General features: G+C 44.6%; 2 protein-coding genes across 4 annotated transcripts in view; one reads left to right on the top strand and one right to left on the bottom strand.

Moving 5' to 3' along the window:
• TMEM200A (transmembrane protein 200A) overlaps positions 1-17,696 on the bottom strand; it is a 41,363-nt gene extending 23,667 nt beyond the window's left edge. Inside the window, exon 1 of the mRNA XM_081907195.1 lies at positions 17,480-17,696. The gene's annotated coding sequence lies outside the window, so the exon portion shown is untranslated. The remainder of the gene's footprint in view (positions 1-17,479) is intronic.
• SAMD3 (sterile alpha motif domain containing 3) overlaps positions 16,800-20,471 on the top strand; it is a 41,586-nt gene continuing 37,914 nt past the window's right edge. For all 3 annotated transcript variants that reach the window (XM_081907182.1, XM_081907185.1, XM_081907184.1), the window contains exon 1: positions 16,800-17,070. The gene's annotated coding sequence lies outside the window, so the exon portion shown is untranslated. The remainder of the gene's footprint in view (positions 17,071-20,471) is intronic.

Below are 20,471 nucleotides of genomic sequence, written 5' to 3' on the forward strand. Positions count from 1 at the left end.
CAAAGCCTCAATTGAGGTTACTGGGGTACAATTAGAAATTCACTCTGTGCCTACATCTACCTGTTGATTCCTCAGCACTGCACCACCAACAGTGTGGCATAGATTGTAGAGAGGGGAGTGGATTAATGGAGGTAGGCTAGCTCATACTGATGGATAGCTGCTGACTGGACAATAGACATCCATTTTTTAAATATGCAACTTCTTGGATCTCCTGCTGGGAGGCAGCAGAACTGTGAAACATCCAACACCAGCCTGCACACTGTAATTTTATTTAGTCCAATTCCTGCATGGTAACAGGTAATCCAGAGCTAGGACATCCGAACAGATGACTGTCCTTTTAAAACATGATGATGATGATGACAAAGTTCAGTGTCTTTTGAACTCTTGTCAATCATCTGTTCTGTAAAGAGCCTCTGCTAGTTGTCATTTTCTTCTACTTCATAGATCAAGACCAAGGAAATTAAGATAATAGCTAAAGTAAGCAGTTTGTCCATGTTTTTTATGTGGGATTTATTTGGGAGGGCTGACTATATCTTGCAGGTTACCTTATCCTTGCCTTGAGGCTATCTGGAGAAAGTAATTAGAGTGAAGTGAACACTAATTAGCTGTTTGCTTTACTGCACCTGCCTTAAGAGAAAATAGCCTGGAAACTGCTTGTGTATTGAGTTTAACTGAGGGCTATGAAAGGCAACATGTGGTTATTTCTTGAATAAAAAGGCACTTAACATAATACTCACAGACCATTATGACTCAACATGCTTGTGGCCTCAGACTGAGCTCTAACAAACTCTGGGTCAAATTAAAGGGGGAGGGGATGAGAAAGGAGATACAGCTGCTGAAGCCCAGTAGTTTTGTTATAAATAACGGGCCAGTTTCGGCAACCAGATTTTTTGTTATGTCATTAGTCAGCTGAGTCTGTGAAACTGAACCAGCAATTAAAGGCTTTTATGCAACTGCGGCCATATTTTCCTTTCCTATGTTTTTTTTGTACTCCATCCAAGTATTTTATTATTCTGAATGTGTTTCATCCTGCTTTTCTTCTTTAAATTCCATAACACAAAAACAGCTGTATAGTCATACCTCAGGTCACAGACACTTCAGGTTGCACATTTTCAGGTTGTGCTCTGCGCCGAACCCGAAAGTGCCGGAACAGGTTACTTCCGGGTTTCGGCGGTCGTGCATGCGCCGAAACACCAAATTGTGACCTGTGCACGTGCAGACACGACGCTACGGGTTGCAAACGCTGCGGGTTGTGAACGTGCCTCCTGCACGGATCACGTTTGCAACCCAAGCATCCACTGTACTACTTAACATGTTTTCTAAGGCCTATGCAAGGTACTGGCAGGACGATGACAAGGTGCACCAAGGGAAGGGGTGGCTGGAACCTGACTTGGGAGAGGGGGGCAGTGGTTGGTGGGGACCTGTACCAGACAGGAGGCAAGAATCAGAGGCAGGGAAGCTTCAGAGCTGGAGGCAGGTCAGGCAAGTGAAGGGCAAGATGCTGCACAACCCTCTCCTGCACCACTGTCTCCCAGAGAGGAGAGAACTGAAGTGGGAAGAGCAGAGGCATCTTCCATGCAGGCGCAGTCTCTGGCTACATGTATGCAGTCCATCAGGGGAAGGTACATAAACTGGTGGAGGAGGGGGTGCTCCCCAGTTGCTGTAACTGCTCCATAGAGCACAGACCTGGGAATAGCTGCCTAGACGCTGAGTTGGGAAGCACCCTTGACACTCTGAAAGATTAAACAGCCACCTCCTACCAAAGGCAGCATACTAAATAAACAAATCTATAGGCTATAGAATTCTGTGAAGCAATTTGAAATATTGTTCTATGTGGTATACATGTATATCTACATGGTATATCAATCATGACTAATTGCCCTGTGATCTTCAGATGAAGGGCAGTATATAAATTTAATAAATAAATAATACAAAAAACCCCAGTAAGTTAGGGATGGGGAGAAGAACAGCATGCTGTTGAAAACATGGCCCAACACATGCCAGGATCCCCCAGCATCTGCTATACAACCTAAAGTTCTATTTCTAATGAGTCGCCATGACTGGCAGGTGTGGCTTCCATAGGTAGGGTTGGGGTGAAGCAACTAGGAAACCCTTACCTGGTGGAGCCAAGGGGAGGCCAGATGGAAGTGGTTTGACAAGGTGTCTGGGAACTGTACGACTTCCATTTTTGGCAGGCACCAGATGCCACAACTCTTTTCTCTCATTAACCTTACTTAAGGTTGGCTTAATGTAATAAAACTCTAAAACCACCATGCTTATTGTTGTTTAATCGTTTAGTCGTGTCCGACTCTTCATGACCCCATGGTCCAGAGCACGCCAGGCACTCCTCTGTCTTCCACTGCCTCCCGCAGTTTGGTCAAACTCATACAAACAAAGCAATATTACAAATAAAGGAATATTACAAACACAGGGCTGCAATAAAAATGCAATAGAAGAGAAGTATTTAACATCTGAAGAACCAACCCACCCCTCAAGGTATTTAGCCTTCATTTAAATATGTTCCCTTTGAAGAGTTCAACAGACAGGGTGCCACCACTGAGAATGTCTGATTCGTTTTTTAAAAAAGCTTCCAAACCATTTCTCTACTTATGGATGTTTCTCATTGTTTTACTTTGGCTGTATATTTGATGTATTCTGGAATTCAAAATTTATTTACCCCAAACGTGCTTGTTAAAATGCCACAATGTAATGGATTTATTCTTTGCAAAACTAGAAAACACAGCAGCAAGCCTGAGAAATTGACATCTCTGCTCCGATGCTTTGCAGACACCTTCAGAAATGAACCTGCTCTCTGCTTGTGGCACACTCTGGTTTGTATTGAATAGAAACACAAAGAGAACTTTTAGTCACCCTGGAAAAATAGCCAAAATTAACAGCAGTGTTTTTCCAGAGCCTCTGCCAGAGCTGAACAAACAACTAGCCTGGGTTTAATGGGCAAGTGCTTCCAAAGAACAGAGAATCAGCCTGTAGCAATCTTGCATACGCCAAAGACATAACATGCAAAATTTCTCTCTAATTCAACATGCATGTGACCACACCTCCCCTCCGCAAAACTGGCTAAACTAGACATGATGTTTAGTGTATGAATGGCCAGTTCAGAGGCTACATTCTGCTTCCAAAGTCCAGTGTTTAGATCGTAATAAAAGTCCTACTGAATCAGATGGATTATCCATTTAATTCAACAGACTGGAAACCATTTAGCATGAGGACCACATTTCCTTCCAGGGATCACAAACCAGTGGTGGATGGGGCCACAGGCAAAAGTGGAAAGAGGAGAAAATGTGGATTATAAAGCATAACCAGAATTCGATGCTGTAGTTGATTCAGGCAAAACACACCCAAGGAATCTGCACAGCAGGGCTAGTGAGCAGTTTGGCTATGGAAAGAGGACTTTTCTGTTGGAGGGTTTGTAGCCTGGGGAAGACTCCTGAGGGTCAGACTGGGAGGCCATGTTTAGCTCCCAGGCCTGAATTCTGAAATCCTGTTTCCAAAAATAGCCAGTGTGATGCTTCATAAACACCCCCAAGTAGAGCATGAAGTATGGTTGCTTCTGCTGAACCTGGGGATTCCACTTAGCAATCAGGGCTCAAAGTGCTTATCAAATCCTCTTTCAATGTTATCTCCACCAGGAATTATTACCCTATCTTGTGACAGTGAATTCCACAAGTCTCCAACACAATAAGCCTCAGACATGTTAGCCCTTTGTCATACACTTGATCAGCCTTTGAGGACTGGTGCTGGCTAGGGCTGATGGGAGTTGTAGTCCAGAACATCTGGAGGGCACCAGGTGTGGGAAGTCCAGTGTAAGTGTTTCAACCTCTACTGCTGCTTACTTCCCTCCACTGTGAAAACTATCAGTTTGTTTGTTGCAAGATGGTATGGTGGGAAAGCTCAGGTGGTTTTATTCTTAAATACATGCTTTTTTTTAACATTCATTTCCTTTGCTTCTGCTATATTGACCTTCTATATTGCAGGAATAGATTATGAACTCCTACTGGAATGAGATATGGGAGCACACGGATATACACATGCACAGGTACAAGCAGTATTTGCTCTCACTAACTTAGCATGGCTCCAAAGGGAAGGCAAAATAAGTGGCTGTGACCAGGAGAGAAATGTATACGAGAAACAGCAATAGTCACATGCTATGCATCACCTTTTAGGGGATGCAGGTGGTGCTGTGGGTTAAACCACAGAGCCTAGGACTTGATCAGAAGGTCGGCAGTTTGAATCCCCGCGATGGGTTGAGCTCCCGTTGCTCGGTCCCTGCTCCTGCCAATCTAGCAGTTTGACAGCACGTCAGAGTGCAGGTAGATAAATAGGTACCGCTCTGGCGGGAAGGTAAACGGTGTTTCCGTGCACTGCTCTGGTTCGCCAGAAGTGGCTTAGTCATGCTGACCACATGACCCGGAAGCTGTACGCCAGCTGCCTCAGCCAGTAAAGCGAGATGAGCACCGCAACCCCAGAGTCGGTCATGACTGGACATAATGGTCAGGGGTCCCTTTACCTTTACCTATGTATCACCTTTACCTAAATGGATATAGAGCCTACAATACATGTACCCACAGAACATTCCACACATACCCACACATCTCTACATGGAGAGCACATTAATCTTAATTATTATAGCTTCAGCTCGTACACAGCCATCACATTAACTAAACTTAAAAAGTAGACAACCAGGGCTCCTAGGACAATCACCTTGTAACTTGGCCAGAAAAAATGCCCTAGACGAAACGGGTGGAATGTTTCGTTGGTGTCTGCTCTCCTCTAAAAGATGTGTCTTTATTTTACAAAGGAACTAGTGAGCAAATTCAGCTTGTTCTGAAAAGCCTCGGTATTTTAACCAATGTCACTTCTTATCATATAGACTTCTTTAAAAAGAAAGAAAGAAAGTTCATTTGACCACACTGGACTTTCTGTGCAACATCCCTACTATTAAATCTCGTGGCACTGTGGTCATTGTTCCCAAGCAGTTAAACAACACCTCCACATTAGGCTTAAGTCCAAGGTCACCACCTGTCTTTGGATGATTATATGACTCTCTGGGAGTGGCCACCATGGTGCATATCAGAGGATGTAGACAACAACTCCCCTCATCCCCAGACAGCATGGCCAATAGCCAGGGATGATGGGAGTTGTAGTTCAACATCTCCGGACAGCATTGTGTTGGCTACCCATAGACTTATCTAAGATGATCGTGTCTAGAATTGCCCATTCCCTTTGATTCCCTAGGTAACTCAGTGGTGAACATTCGGGCCTCCAGCCTTAGGCTATAAGCTTCCACGCTGAAATGCTGGATTCCCAGGTACCTCTGTACACAACTCTAAAGTATGGACAAGTCAAATAACACTATTAAAAAAGCAACTTAGAAACAGAGCTCTAAAGTAACGTATTTTTTAAAAAAAACTTTGTTGAAACTTCTGGAAAAGGTAAGAACAAGACTACCTAGTATCCTGCCTCATAAAAACTGCAGCTATTCTGCCTTAAGCATTTAAAGATAATATTACCATTGTTAACATTCTGCCAGAAAGAGAGATGTGCTCCACTTAGGGACCTTCTGCACAGTTTGAACATGACAGAGTGAAAAGAAATGAAATCTCCAGCAGTTCCTAAAAGAAAGTCAGGCAGCATGCACCTTGCACTTTCATGTATGGCATAATGAAGGCAATGGTTATCATAATATGTCATTCTCTTCCAAAGTTTAAATGCTTCCTACTGAGACTTTAAAAATATTTTTTCCTGAGATATTTCCCATTCTTAATTCATGGTCTTGCTTCCATTTTACTTTCTGTCTCTCACATCCGGCAAGTAGAGCTGGGCAAAAACCCATTTTCAATATCACAATATATCACCGGTTAAGCATCGCAGTATATCAACGTATCATGATACCTGAAATAAGGAAGGAACTACACAGAGGCAAGCAGGACAATGTCCTAGCAACTGCTCCTACTTAAGGGTCTAAAACTGTTAAATGATGGTGTTATCAACCACCTCAGCAGCAGGCAAGCCAAAACACATCCCAACAGGACTTTTGGTTTTGGGCTTGGTTACCAAATGGTGTTATTCAGGACATCCAAAGTACGGTGATGAGTCATAGTGAATACAAATAACCTGGGACTGCCAGACTACCAGCAGGCCTGCTAGGAGGCAGAAGCAACAGTGGCAGAAACAGCTTGCCATGACCACAGTACATGTTGGCCATAGCGGTGACAACCTGCAAGACCTTGCGGTGGTTCTAGTGACGACAGTAGCAGCAGTGGCCTGCGAGGACTCACAGCAGTGCTGGATGTGGCAGCAGTGGCAGTGGCCTGCAAGGCCTTGCAGTGGTGGCAGGAAGTGACAGCAGTGACAGCAACTGTGAGACTTCACGGTGGCAATGGGGCTCGAGCCCCACATTGGGCAAAAGTGTCCTGCATTGTTAGGAGTTGGACTAGATGACTCTTGTGATCCCTTCCAACTCTACAAACATATGATTCTATGATATGACAGGCACACACCATCTACATTGTCTTAGTATTGGAGAATAAGTAGTACAGTTCAGAAAAAAGTTGGGTCAGATCCTATACACTGCTACTTGTAATTAATCGCACTGAACAAAGTTGCTTAGTTGGAACATGCAAAATTAGTCTGCAATAAGTAAATAAATATATCTATATAATAAATATTAGTACAGGATTATTCAACGAAGACAACAGTTTATCTTGACACATGCAGAATATTTATTGGTTGGGAAACTGGAATGCTTCACTGGGAAATACACGATGTTATTTAAAACAGCTTCATCAGCACTGACACTCATTTTTAGAGCTCTGATTAAAATTTAATTAAATACCCACTTTGGTGATCTGATCAGTTAGTGCCTTCTTCTGTAAGAATTACTCACTGTTACTTCCCCCTGGTGTTTGTTTGAAAAACATCCTATGCAAGTTAATGGTTTTGAAGCACACTGTCAATATAATGTGAAAGGGGGTAATCAACTTTGCAGAAAATTTATATATATATACAACAATCTGCACAATAATCTGAGAGAAGAAAGGAAAGCTGCATTCATTGTGCACATAGAATAGACAAGCACCAATTCTGCAGCTACAGATGAGGGGGAAACAACTGAACAACTGAAACTAATGTAAAGCACATGATCTACCCACTCTGCATTTCACCACCAACAAAATATTGCAATGCATTGTTATGGGATTGTGGGGAGGGGGCTGGTAATAGAAGGAACTGCTTAACTGATCAAACCAGTTTCTTTGTCAAGTTGCATTTAAGTACTGTCATCAGCATTTTAAAGAGTGGGCTATGTTGCCATAAGGACAACTAAGTGTTGGTTTTCTACAGGAGGAGGAGGAGGAATGGGCCTCTTCCCACTTCAGCTGCCTGGGTGACAGGAGATCTAGGGCATGGGTAGGCAAACTAAGGCCTGGGGGACCAGATCCAGCCCAATTGCCTTTTAAATCTGGCACGTGGACAGTCCAGGAATCAGCATGAGTAGAATGTGTCATTTTATTTAAAATGCATCTCTGGGTTATTTGTGGGGCATAGGAATTTGTTACTTCCCCCCCCCAAAAAAAATATAGTCCAGCCCACCGCAAGGTTTGAGGGACAGTGGACCAGCCCCCTGCTGAAAAAGTTTGCTGACCCCTGATCTAGGGGCTAGTCTGGGGGTGAGTGTTTTGTCTGGGCAGGAAGCTGAAGACAGAGGTTTGTCTTGTTCTGTGCTGGATCCAAGGCTACGGATCCTGGAAACCTATGGGTAAAGCAAGGTGTGTTGGGCGTGTTAATGCTGTGAGCCCTTGCACCCAATGCTCAGGTTGTTTATGTGTGTGAATAAAAACATATATCCTAAAAACATGACAGTCTCCAGTGAACTTCTTTCCAAGAAAACTGAACCCTGGGTAAGCATTGGAATCCCTGGAGTCTCTTGCCACTTCAAGACTGGTGTGCATGCAATAATATAATAAATGCAGCTTGCCTAAAACAATACACTTATTGTCTGGAGAAGTTCCTAAGGTTACACATTCAGTGGGGTTTGAATAATCTGCAAAAGAGCACTCTGTCATGGCAGATGTTCAAATGTAAATTATTTTATGGGCTACCATACACCAAGCTAACCATTACTCCTCACCTGACACCAAAAGAAAGTTACTGGTGCACAACTTCCATCATTTCTGACTCTTGACACTGCCTGCTGGGGCTGCTGGGAACTGGAGTCCAACAACATCTGAAGGGCTATAGGTTTCGCATCCCTGCTTTAAACCCAGAATGAATCTTAAGGGTACCCCTTGGGATTTTAAGCCCCACATTGGGCTTAAAAGATTGGGTTTAAGATTTATTTAAATTCAGAATACATCAACACTGTAATATGCTCTCTCTCTCTCTATAGCCCATTACGGAGACAACAACATGCACCAATTAGCTGAATAGTACAAACTGTCCGGAGAAAGAATGTAACAGTCTTGATGTTGTCTCATAAACAACAACGTGTTCTGAGCCTCCATGTCATATGTTATGATAAGTCTGATGGATCAAAACAACAGTAACATGATCTGATTTCCTATTGATATGGAATTAAGGTCAGAGCAACTTGTGCTTGAAATGATATCAATAAGTTTGCACCACACAATAATTCCAAGTTATGACCTAGTGGGTAAGGGTGGCTTTCCAGACTAAAATGCAAAGTCAGCCATTTCAATAATACTTAATAGTACTAATCAAGGCCAATATAATGGAACATTGTTTAGGAAAGTATATGAAGAATACTCACAAAGAGTTTTTGCTTGACAGTGCTACAGATTAGACTATTATCTCAGGTCTGTACATCTTGTGTTCTATCACACTCAGCAGGAGTGGCAGCAGGTTCACCCACGATATACTGCTAGGTGAAGGCGCCATCATGCTCTGGCACTCAAATCAGTCCTGGGCAATGTATCTATACATCGCCCAGGCCTAGTCAGGCAGTTAACAGTATATCCCCAGTACTAAATTGCTCTTAGGGAATAGCACCACCGCCAATGTTGATATTGTTGAGAGTCTGAACTGCCTGGGCTTTCTAGCTTGCTGGATTCTATGTCCTATTTGATGTACAGAACAACACCCTTAGAATGCCCTTCCCTGTCCTCTCCAAAGAGTTTATGTTCAGAAATAACTATGACCCACTGGTTCTCTCTATCATGTTTCAGATATGCCCATTGCATCTGTGCTCTCCTTTAAAACTCAAAATACATAGTAAAGCAAAAGAAAATAAATGATTTACTCCTGCACTTTCATTGCCTAGTTCAACACATTCGCATCCCTTAGGGTTGATTCACCCTAAACCCAATGTTCTTCGTCTTCTGTTGGCTATCCCCCAGTGCTCAGTTAAAAAGCTGTTGTGCTACCTTGTTCATTTTAAGTGCAAACAGTCTGGTTCTATTACGGTTCAAGTGGAACCTGACTCTTTTGTACAGGTCTACCTTGTCACAAAAGGTGTCTAATAAATCCAAATTCTGGCACCACCTTCTCACCCATGCATTGAGACTCTTCAGACCTACCTGCAAAGCTAACTCTGGTGGTCGAATGGGTAGCATTTCAGAGAAAGCTACCATGAAGCGCCTGGCTTTCAATCTCCTGCCTAGAAACCTAAATTTACTTCTAGGTCACACAATTGCATTTGCCCACAGCATTGCTGCCAATACATCATGATCACTGACTTCTCATCAGCACTATCTGTCACATGGTAACAGGTAATATCTACAATATTCATACCATGCAAACAAATCACTGAATACTGCACACCTACTATGTATCATTAAATTGAAGTTAAATAAACACAACTGACAAATCACTCTCATGAGTGACTCTAGCCCTACATGTAATATAGTGGGTTCTCTCATTACAAAAATGGGAGAACACCACCTCTTTATTCTCTAGTGTATTAGAGTTGCAAAACATGAATGTAAAACTCAAATGAGATTAGCTGTTAAAACTATTGAAACTTATATAATATATAAAACTACAATGGTCCTTTTGATGACATTACATCCCAGTAGATTCTTCTGGTTGTGTTTTTTAAATATAACCACAGCTGTTTTATCTGAAAGGAATAACTCTGGAGTTATTCTCTATAAGTTCTTGCAAATATATAGCTTATTTCATTAGGATGAACCAGACAGAGGCGTAGGAAGGGGGGTGCGGTGGGTGCAAGCCGCCCCGGGTGTCATGACTGAGGGGGATGACAAAATGGCAGGCAAGTGGATGGCACACCTCATGCCCGGCAGCGGCAGCTCTTCTGACCCAGTGGCAGAGAGCAGCCCTCCTCAGCCATGTTGAGACACACCTGGACACAGCAGCTCTGTTGCCAGGTCATGTCTGACCCAGCTGTGGAGAGCAGGAAGAGAGTGAGCAGCAGCTTCCCTGCCCCTCTCCTACCCTGAAATGTGGCGCATGGGAGGGCACACTCCATGCCCCACCCCCTTGGCGCCGGCATATGCTCCGCTGCTGGAACCAGAGCTCATTTTCCTAAAGTAAGAACTTTCACTATTACTAGTCTACTTTTGGACAGGATGAACTAGTTCCCTTTTTAAATGATCTTTCCAAGTACTGCAGTGAAGGCCTGGAACTTGTGACCCAGAAAGTCAAGCACATCCCACTAACTGTGTATTGTGGTCTGCCACATGCTTGACATACACCCCTGTTCAAATTAGGGAACTGTGGAAGGAAGGGAGGGAGGAAGCTAAAGCAGGGAGGCAGCTAAAGCACTGTACCTCAAAAACATGAGTGTAACTGGAAAACAAAACCAATTGATTAAGGATGCCCTGCCATCAAGATAGCAACAGGGCCAAGAAAGTGGTAGCAATGGAAACCCCCATAGCTAAAGCAAGGTGCCCTTAGACCGCATCCTGGGATTGACAGATATATATATTAGTTGTTGATTTTACTTCCGATAGAAATTGAATAAACAGTATAGGGGCAGAAGAGTGTTAATACAAGGACCAGCATGGTAGGTATTGAGGATAGCTTGACTGAGAGCTGGGAGATCCCATTTTAAATCTCCACCAACAAAATATAACTGATTTAGAGAGTACTGGATGAGTCATCTGGTTCCCAAAGCCTTTGTACGATCATGAGTCTCACTGAAATCTTGAACGGTTCTTATAGTGAAGCCCTGAAGAAGATCAGTGTGTAGGATTTTGGAGATGTTAGGGAAAAAGAAAAAGGATACTATGTTATAAGGTTTTATTTCACTTGTGCATGAGTGGCTGAGATTGCTTTTCAGTTGTTCATCATGTGGCCAAGTAACATTCTGGCTATACCATTTGCTCTGGGGCCTGAAATATTTACTTCTCTGAAGAAATCCGTAAGTGTGTTTTCCTTGCAGGATCCCTGGCTGCAGAAAACCAACAAACTCCATTCCCCAGTTTGTTACTCATCAAAATGTATAAAGTTCTGTGCGCTTCCTACATGTCTTTCCAATCAGATCAAACACAAGAAAAGTTAAGCCGCCCCCTAAAGAGTGACATTCATTGCATTCACATAGTTGCCAATAATTGCTGCTTTTATAAAGTGAAGTGCTGAGTGAGTGAGAAAGGGAAATCCTTCTTTAGCTTAGCTCACCATAAGCATGGCTGCAACATAAAATGACTGCACGCCAGTAAATGAGAAAATAACGAATATTTGCTTTACCCCACTTGGAAGATCCTGCACAAAGAAATCATCTGATCTTTGGCAAATCAGTAGACACGCAGGACAGCCTTTGTAGAGACAGCCACAACAGGAAGCAATTTAAATTACATAAAGCATGCTGATGTGGACACACAAATGGGCATAATTGGTTTGAATCAGGCTGCAAGTGGATGCTGTGTGGCAGCTACATTCAGAGCTGACCCAATACATTTTGCTGTCTGAGCCAAAGGACAAAATTCACCCTTTCCATGTACAGAGATCAACTGGACTGACCGTTGATTCTTACTTCAATGCATTGCAGGAGGTTGGACTAGATGGCCCTTGGGGTCGCTTCCAATGTTACAATTCCATGATTCTATTATTCTATGTACAGGTAACAGGACAGTGTCATCTACGACACCTGAAAGCAGCAGGCTATCTTAGGAAGTGTAGACATACAACTCTGTTTTCCACCTGCTCATTGCTGCTCTGCACTCACCTGCCATTTAAGGTGCCCACTCACTCTGCCTATAGGGCTGGGCCTGGCAACATCAAATGTGCCACCCTTAATCCCTATTCAAATTATTCGTATTGACTTGCTCCTAGACTTCTTGTCCTATCATATAAATGCTTAGGATTGGAGTTATTGCTACAAAGCACATATTTTAGCACAGCCATCCAACCAACCTGATATCCTCAAGGACATAAATTAAGAGTAGAATTGCTACCTTTTCTGCTTAACCTGCTTTGTGTTTTAGCAGCCATTCGACAAGCAGAAATGAAGCAGACTTAGCTTTTCATTTTTGCAGGTCAACAAGTTGACAAAGACACAGGAGCACAGCCAGTAAAAAAGTTGGTTAGTACAGATTATGCTAACAACGAAGGGGTTTTGTGCCAGTATGAATGTGTTAGGAAAGGGCTGCTGCTTGTGATGGGGTCCAGTGACACATATGTTTGGCATTGGTAACAGTGAGAAATTAATCCCATGCCACTTTACAAAGGGTTTCATCTCACATTCAACCCTGCTGTCATCAGCCAAGACAGTGGCTTTAAATTGAATATACTCAAGTACAACTTTTTTACACTGAGATTCTTCACCAAGCATCAAGGGTCAGCAGTCCTCTCTACAAACTCATCAATTTATGCCAGATTTAATTTATCTATGGGGTACTTGCTATTTTCCTACACATATCATTTTTAATTACAGTACTTTCTTTAAAGATGCCATGAACTTTAATTGGGAAGGTTCTGGACCATATTGAAAAATTATCACACTTCAAATCATGTAATGTTATCTTTGCTAAATTAATTCTGTTATAAAACCGAGCATAATTAAAGGGTGCTACTAATGTTTCACCTGCCCTATTCCTTTGCATACATCTAATGTATGTTTCAAGTGCATGCACATAGCAAGGGGTTGTTAATGACTCTTCCACAACTGATGGCATCATCATCATCATCTGGATTATATGATTTTCCCTCTTGCATTAAGGACAAAGGACATCCAAAGACACATCCAAAGACACATCGTCACCAAAGACACATTATAAACCATACTGTTGTGCCAGTGCTATAAACCATGACAATGGTGCCAACATCAGAGGAATGCCCACTTATAAACTTAGTCAAAACATCTTTCTTTATCTGAGTGCTAGATTCCCCCCTCCTTCAAAGGATCATGATGGGAGATGCAGTCCAACACCTGGAGGCCAGTTTGTGTCAACTGGTCTAAACAAAGGATGTCCTGATCAGTTCCCTGAATTTTTCCACCCAAATAGGGTGCCATTCACTAAGTCACATAGTCAGCATTCACATGGCAGTTTATTCTAGTTTCCCCAACATTTTCCTAACAATTTCTGCATTATATAAAGGCCACTTCCACAAATTTAGTGGTATATAGCACAAGTTTAGTGCTCATTTCTGTGTTATTTGCAGATGGGTTTTTTTCTAGAAGCAACTAACATGGAAATAGCTTGCACTATAATCTCCTATATTTGTGGAAGTGGCTTTTATGTCCTGTGAAGGCTCAAATGCAATGCAGAAATGAACAGTTAGAGAAATGTCAGAAAAACAGAATAAAGGGCCGTGTGAATGCAGTCATAATCAGTGCTGTAAGAAGGTTGCTACCTGAATGCAGCCAGACTTTTCAGGTTATCACAACAAAGGTTCCTGCACTAGGCTTGTGTATGTCTGTGCTAAGAATATTCGGTAAGAAAGTAGAATGAGGCGCCACGGCCAAATTAGGCATATTTTTCAGCCACTAGGAAAAAGCAGCCAGGATATAGTACTGCTTCCCACACTCAGTGGCGTAGCGTGGGGGGTGCAGGGGGGGCTGGCCGCACCGGGTGCAACATCTGGGGGTAGGGTTAGGGGGCGCAAATCCACGGGTTGGTGCAAATTACTTGCCTTGCCCCGGGTGCTGACAACCCACGCTACGCCACTGCCCACACGGTCATTGTGAGGAGCATAGCTAGCTGGTAGAATGTATGTACTGCAAAGAGAAGTTTTCCATGTTCAGTTCCCAGCAACTGCAGGTGGAACTACAAAAGACTTGTGTCTGAAATCCTAGACCTCCTGCCAGTCAGTGCAGGCAATACTAAACTAGATTAATCAGTGGTATGATTCAGTATAAGGAATCTTCCTTCCTATGTTTCCCTGACATGGAATTCAATCTCCATCCTGCCAAAAAAAAAGGAGGGGTATTCATAATGGCACACTTTCCTCCCATTAATGCACACTGAGACACTATTCACACAATACAGGGTGCAATGTTTTCCAGATACATCTGAAAACATTTGTGAAGCCTTGTATGTCCTTGATGAAGGCTTTCTTTCAGATCTCTCTTCTCCATTAGCAGCGATGAGGAGAGCTTGGATAAGAGAGAAAGAAACAAGAGGCAAAGGTAAAGTGCATTTAAGCAGCAGTGTGTGAGGAAATGTGCAAGTATTAAGGAGGAAGGTGTCAGTGTGTACATCAAGGATGGGGAAACAGTGGCCTTCCCACCATCCCTGACCATTAGCTGGGCTGACAGAAGAACTGCTGGTATGAAAAGCTTTATTTGTGTGAAGCATTATGCATATTCACGTTCCCTCAAGACCTGAAGCTGCATGCTCATTTCAGGGCCACTCAATAAGTCCAAGATCTGCATATGAGGACAGGCAGTCTTAATTTGACCCAAACTTTCCACATGTGAAGGAAGGAGTGGCCACATTTGCATGTCACCATATGCCAGGGTTGCTGGCTTGCCAAGGTCTGTTTTGAATGAGCAGCATACTGATGCAGACTACCTGATGGCCCCTACTCCACTTCTGGGAAGAAACAAATCAAGCAATGGTAACAACCCACTGTTTGTAAGCCAACTACAAACCATGTTTTAAGGCTGGCTAGTGATCCTGGCTTGTTAGGGGGAAACAAACTAGGAGCCAGAGAGGCGGAAGCGAATGGGCAAGCTGCACATACCAAATAAAACACGGGTCAGCAAACTAAGGCCTGGGGGCCAGATCTGGCCCAATTGCCTTCTGGATCCGGCCAGCGGATGGTCCGGGAATCTCTGTGTGGATCAGCGTGGGGATTCTGATTGTTTGGGCTGCGCCATTCTCCCACCACCACCACCACCTCACACACACCACTGCGGTACCTCCTCCCTCTCTCCTCCTGGCTTCACCCCGCCCTGCCTAGAGGACAAAGGGGGCTGGGCTTTGTTGAGCCACAGTTGGCTGTGCGCCATTTTAAGCAGCCCCTCTCCGGAGCCAGCCCTTTCACGCTGCTCATTGTCCCTCCGCCGCTGCCGCCGCCAGCCCCTGCCACTCACAAGGCACAGGTAAGCAGCCACCGGAGCTCGTCCGGTGCTGTGGAGAAGGGAGGGGAGTGTCGGTGGAGGGGATTTCCCCCCAAAAAATATAGTCCATCCCCCTCAAGGTCTGAGGGACAGTGGACTGGCCCCCTGCAGAAAAAGTTTGCTGATAAGCCATGATAAGCCAGCACCTCTATTGTGAAGGGTGAACATGGACTGTGACTTCAGGTCGGTTTTGTTTTTTCGCTCTTCTTGCAGTGCACTTCCATCTGAATCACACTGATGTCAATGAAAGAGCAACAAGTAAAATATGTTCCTATGCCAACACAATACAAATTACATATGATTTCTTCTCCAAATTGCTATATATCTGCACTTGAGCTTTTCTCTGCATGAACACTGCTTTCTGCTCAGGACAAAAGACTAATTGTTATCCATGCACTAAATTACTGAAATTGCCTCTTAATTATACTCTAACAAGTATTTTGCTAGAAAAGAAATGTTACTGGCAACATGATGTAGACACTAAAGTGTTCCCGTTTAGAAACAAGATGAAGCACTATTGCCAAATCATTCAACTATTCATACTTCAATCTACTAAGAATATAGCTTCTTCTTAGTAGACCCTTTTCAAAAACTCAAAAGGGAGAAATGTTTCTCTCATGAGGTCCATTATACGCAAATAGAAATTCGGCGTATGCTTTTCTTGTATGATATCAGACAACACCAAGTTACAGAACCAAGTCCCAAAATATGGAATTTTTTTTTTGAGGTGTAGTTTTACTGAGCAGGATAATTCCATATCTAAATACCTGGTTGCAATCCTGAACACAATCTGCGGCCAATTAACTGTGACGTCAATGAGCTTTAAGCAGACACACTGTGTGCAAGATTGCAACTTATATGATAAAAGCACACTTATTGAATGCTATATTTGGTAGTGGGAGTCAAAAGGAAAGCTGATACTACAGAAAAAGGTCCATTGAAGAAAATGTACCAAATGCACAACCCTCTCATGCCCAACTTCTGAGAACTTCAATTTAGCCAGAATTTGTTGTCTGAGCTTTCATTTTCAGTTTTACTTGGGATCCCACTTTTCAAGTGTAGTTTATCTACTGCAGTTTAAATGGACACAAACTAACAGTTCTTCCATTCCTGAAAAATTTAAACTAGGAAAATCTCTACACTTTTTATGTACTACTGTAAAGGAGCAGATGGCCTGAATTCTATGTAATGTGACCAAGACCTTGTTAATTTTAAACATGGGCTATTTAAATTCTTCATTAACAGGTCATCTGAGCATGACATGCTTCTTACAACCATCTGTCTGGTCAATTAACAATCCAGACTGAAACCCTAACCTGATTTAAGAGAAGAACGGCATGTGTTTCTTCTCATTTCTGTCATGGGAAAAGTACACTCCCCTTGATAGTTTCCATCTGTCCCTCTCATCCCTGTAAATATTCAGCAAAGCAAGTGTGATTGTGTGTTGTGTGTGTAAACCAGCACAAAAATTTAAATAGAAAATGCCAAGTTCCTTTAAAAATAGACAAGAAACTACCCTTGGACGAATGCCAGCGTTTTCCCCGTCCATTTCTTGCGCCTTGAAGCTGGTAAGGAATTGTTGCTGAAGAATTTCAGAGCCAAACAAAAGAGGGTGTAGCAGCTGCACAGAGCAGCGGGGAGACTCTTCACGTGCCGTGGCCCTTTTTGGGGCAAGGGTACCCCATTTTAGGGAACGCTGCCTCCCCCGTTTTATCACTCTGCCCCCTCTCCAATTGAAATCTATTGCAACAGACCCCCCCCCCAGCTCCGACAAGTGCATGCTGAAATATACATATGGGAGGCGGGCGAGGAACAAGGCGAAGAACAAAGAGTTGCTCCTTCCGTCAACTGGGAATCCTAAGGATCGCTGCGAATCCCCTTCGCCCTCCTACGAAGACGGTGGGGCATCTCCTTTAAGGAAAGAAAGACGCCGAAAGGGTTTCAGGTCCCTCCCCGTCCGCCGCTGCCGCGAATTACCTGCAGCAAGTGCGCGGGGTCTCCGAGGGTCCGGCGGCTGCCGTGCTCTTCCCGGCGGGCTCCTCCGCCTCTCGGGCGCCTTCACACCAGCGGAGCCTCCGCGCGAGCCAGACCGCGAGCGCGTCTCTCCATGCTCCCCGTGCGCCGCTGCCTCCTCCTCACAGGGGCTCAGGCAGACAAAGCCATGAAGGGGGCGCGGGAGTGGGAGGCGGGGGCAGAGGGGGCCGGGGAGGGGGGCGGGCTGCAGCGGAGGGGGGCATTTATTTCGGGCTCCAGCCAAAGTCCCGCCGTGGCGCGCGGACTCGCGCTCACCTGCACCGCCAGCCAGATGTTGCAGCCCCCGGCTCATCCGTGGGAAAAGCAGAGGTGCCCTTGGTGGGAGTTTCTCTTCTGGGGGGCGGGGACAGAGGGCCCCTCCTCGGCGGCAGCCAATGGGAGGCGTGTCTCTCTCTCTCTCTCTCTGAGGGAAGAGAGGAGGAGACAGGCAAGCTCGAAAAGTTTTCAGCTCTCCGTTGATTCAAGAGGTCGCGTGACCTGGTTCCCTCTTCACACACACCCCTCCTCCCTAGATATGAACTCTCCCGAGCCGGAGTCGTAAGGCGAGTCGCCGAGGGCACAAACCATCGGCGCCTTGCTTCCTGGGGTGACGATGAAGAAAGGCGTGAAACGTCTCCCGCTGCGCCTTTCAATTCCACCCGTTCCCGCGCTTGGGGCTGAAAGGAGAAGAGCGCCCACTCCAACCAGCCTCTATATTTGGGGCATATAAATAGGTTCTTCTCCTTCTCTCTCTCTCTCTCTCTCTCTCTCTCTCTCTCTCTCTCTCTCTCTCTCTCACACACACACACAGAGAGAGGGGTGCGTGTGCTAATTATTTCTTAAATTTATATCCCGCTCTTTGTCCCAAAGGAGCCCAGGCAGCCGCGCGGTGAGGCGCTGCCAGTATCCACGCGCGTCTTCCCCACTAGCAGCGACGCGCAAAGAAAGCTCGGCGGGGATTTTTGGAAGGAAGAACCTCTTCCTGCGAATTAATCCGGGGCAGCTGCTGGCTCTGCGATCAATCGCTGCGGCCCTTCAGCTGTTGCTGGAACTCCAACTTCCATCATCCCATGCTGGCTGCGGTTGATGGGAGGTGGAGTCCCAGCAACACCCGCAAGGAGGCGCAGACCTCTCACCCGCCCGCTCCGAAGCGTGCCTGGAAGGGCGGAGTGGTGGGAAGACCCGCTTTGATGCCGCGCTCATTTGCGTGGCGATGGTGAGAGCCGCGGGGCTAGAGATAATGAACGAACGCCAGTAGGAACTCTTAATTTCCATCCTAATTATATAATCCAAGATCCTGTGTTTATGATCGGGAGAGGGCGATAACACGGGGGCATTTGCGTGACTGGGAATCGCAACTGAAAGGGGCCAGGAAGAAAACCGGATTATTATTATTTTCAAATCGCGCGGATCATCGGCCAACTACTCTTGGCGGTAGGCGCAGGAAACCGCGGCAGAAACGGTGCCTGGGGAACTTGCAGCATTTTCGACATGTTGTGCTGGGGGTGGGGAGGGGGAGAGAGACGTCCCTTTTTGCATTGCCCTCGAAGCTCGCAACTTACTACCACCCACAACGTACCGTATTACTTGGGGGGGGGTACCACTTCGTGCAACTGATCTGATGATGGTCCACGAAAGCTTATGCCATGAGCTGCAGCCGCTTTTAACTTGACACAAGACTGCTGTCTGCCCACCCCCCAAAAATAATAAATCTGGAGCAGTTCCTAACGGGACTTCACTCGTTTTTCTTTCCTTTGCTCCCCCTCTCGGTGCGCTGCTGCTTTGAGCGAGAACTAGCAGAAGATCAAAGAAGCTCAGGAAGGGGTCAGTGTGGAGAGAACTACTGGCAGCCACTTTGGAACCAGCAAGACAGCGGGAAAGTTTGCGGCGGCGCTTCCAGCTGGAATGACATCTGAACCGTTTCCCTGCCCAGGAGAGGCAGTTTCCCAGACACAAACTTCTGGGCTGGGTGGATAAAGTTGTTTCTTGTAAGTGTGAGGTGTCCAGAGCAAAACATTTCCAAATTTAGGGCAACTTTGCAAGGGTGTGATTTCAGCCTGTGCTTAATATTGGGATTTGTTTTCATTGCCAAGGCTAGAGTCTGTGAATTATTAAAAAAAGAGAGGAATGTGCTTGAGGATGCACAGAGTTTTTCTTTTGCGTCTGGTTTTATGCAGATGGCCTTGGATGGCTTCTTCACCCCATTCCTCAGAATTGCTCAGGGAACTGTAAGAGGCCTGGTGCTGATGGCGTAAAGTCTTTGGAGCAGTTTGGAGAAATTAGCAAGCCATCTAACTAATAAAGTGACACATCCTTTAAAACACATCAGCCAGATTTATAGTTGTTGAGACGTTGGAGGAATGCTTATTTCCAACAAACAGATTTATGTACGGTCAGGAACATGGCCAGATATTGCAACTTTTTAACATGGGGAATTTAACTCTGTAGCCTCTGTCTGCCTGTCGCTCACACACATTCTTGAAGTTCTTTTTAAATAGACAAATGTAGTTAAGTTTTAATTCAGACCAGAACAAATTTCAAGCACACACGATCCAACTGTTTTATGCACTTGTGTTCTACATTTTACACTCTTCTAAAAGCATAATTATCCCTAGAAACTTGCAGACGAGAGAGAGAAGATGAGTGGCCTCTGCTACTGCATCTTTCTTTAGTAAGCAGTTACAAACAATCCATAGTGATCATGTTGTTGCCCAACAGCTGCTCTGGGTACATAATCCTTCCCTACTGTGGTAATAAAAGCCCAGAACATATCACTTGTTGACTCAGGAAGCAAATCATTCCATTGACGCAGGAAGCAAATGACCATGTTCATATCTCAAAAGGAGAAGTGGATGCCTATAACTAGAGGGTATACCAATCTTTTTTTTCCCCCCAGCAACAAAAGTGGAGATATTTACACTGATAATACACTGGTGCTATAAAATCAAGGTGGATA

Source organism: Podarcis melisellensis (assembly GCF_964234715.1).
Source record: "Podarcis melisellensis genome assembly, chromosome: 3".
In the NCBI taxonomy this organism is placed as follows: Eukaryota; Metazoa; Chordata; class Lepidosauria; order Squamata; family Lacertidae; genus Podarcis; species Podarcis melisellensis.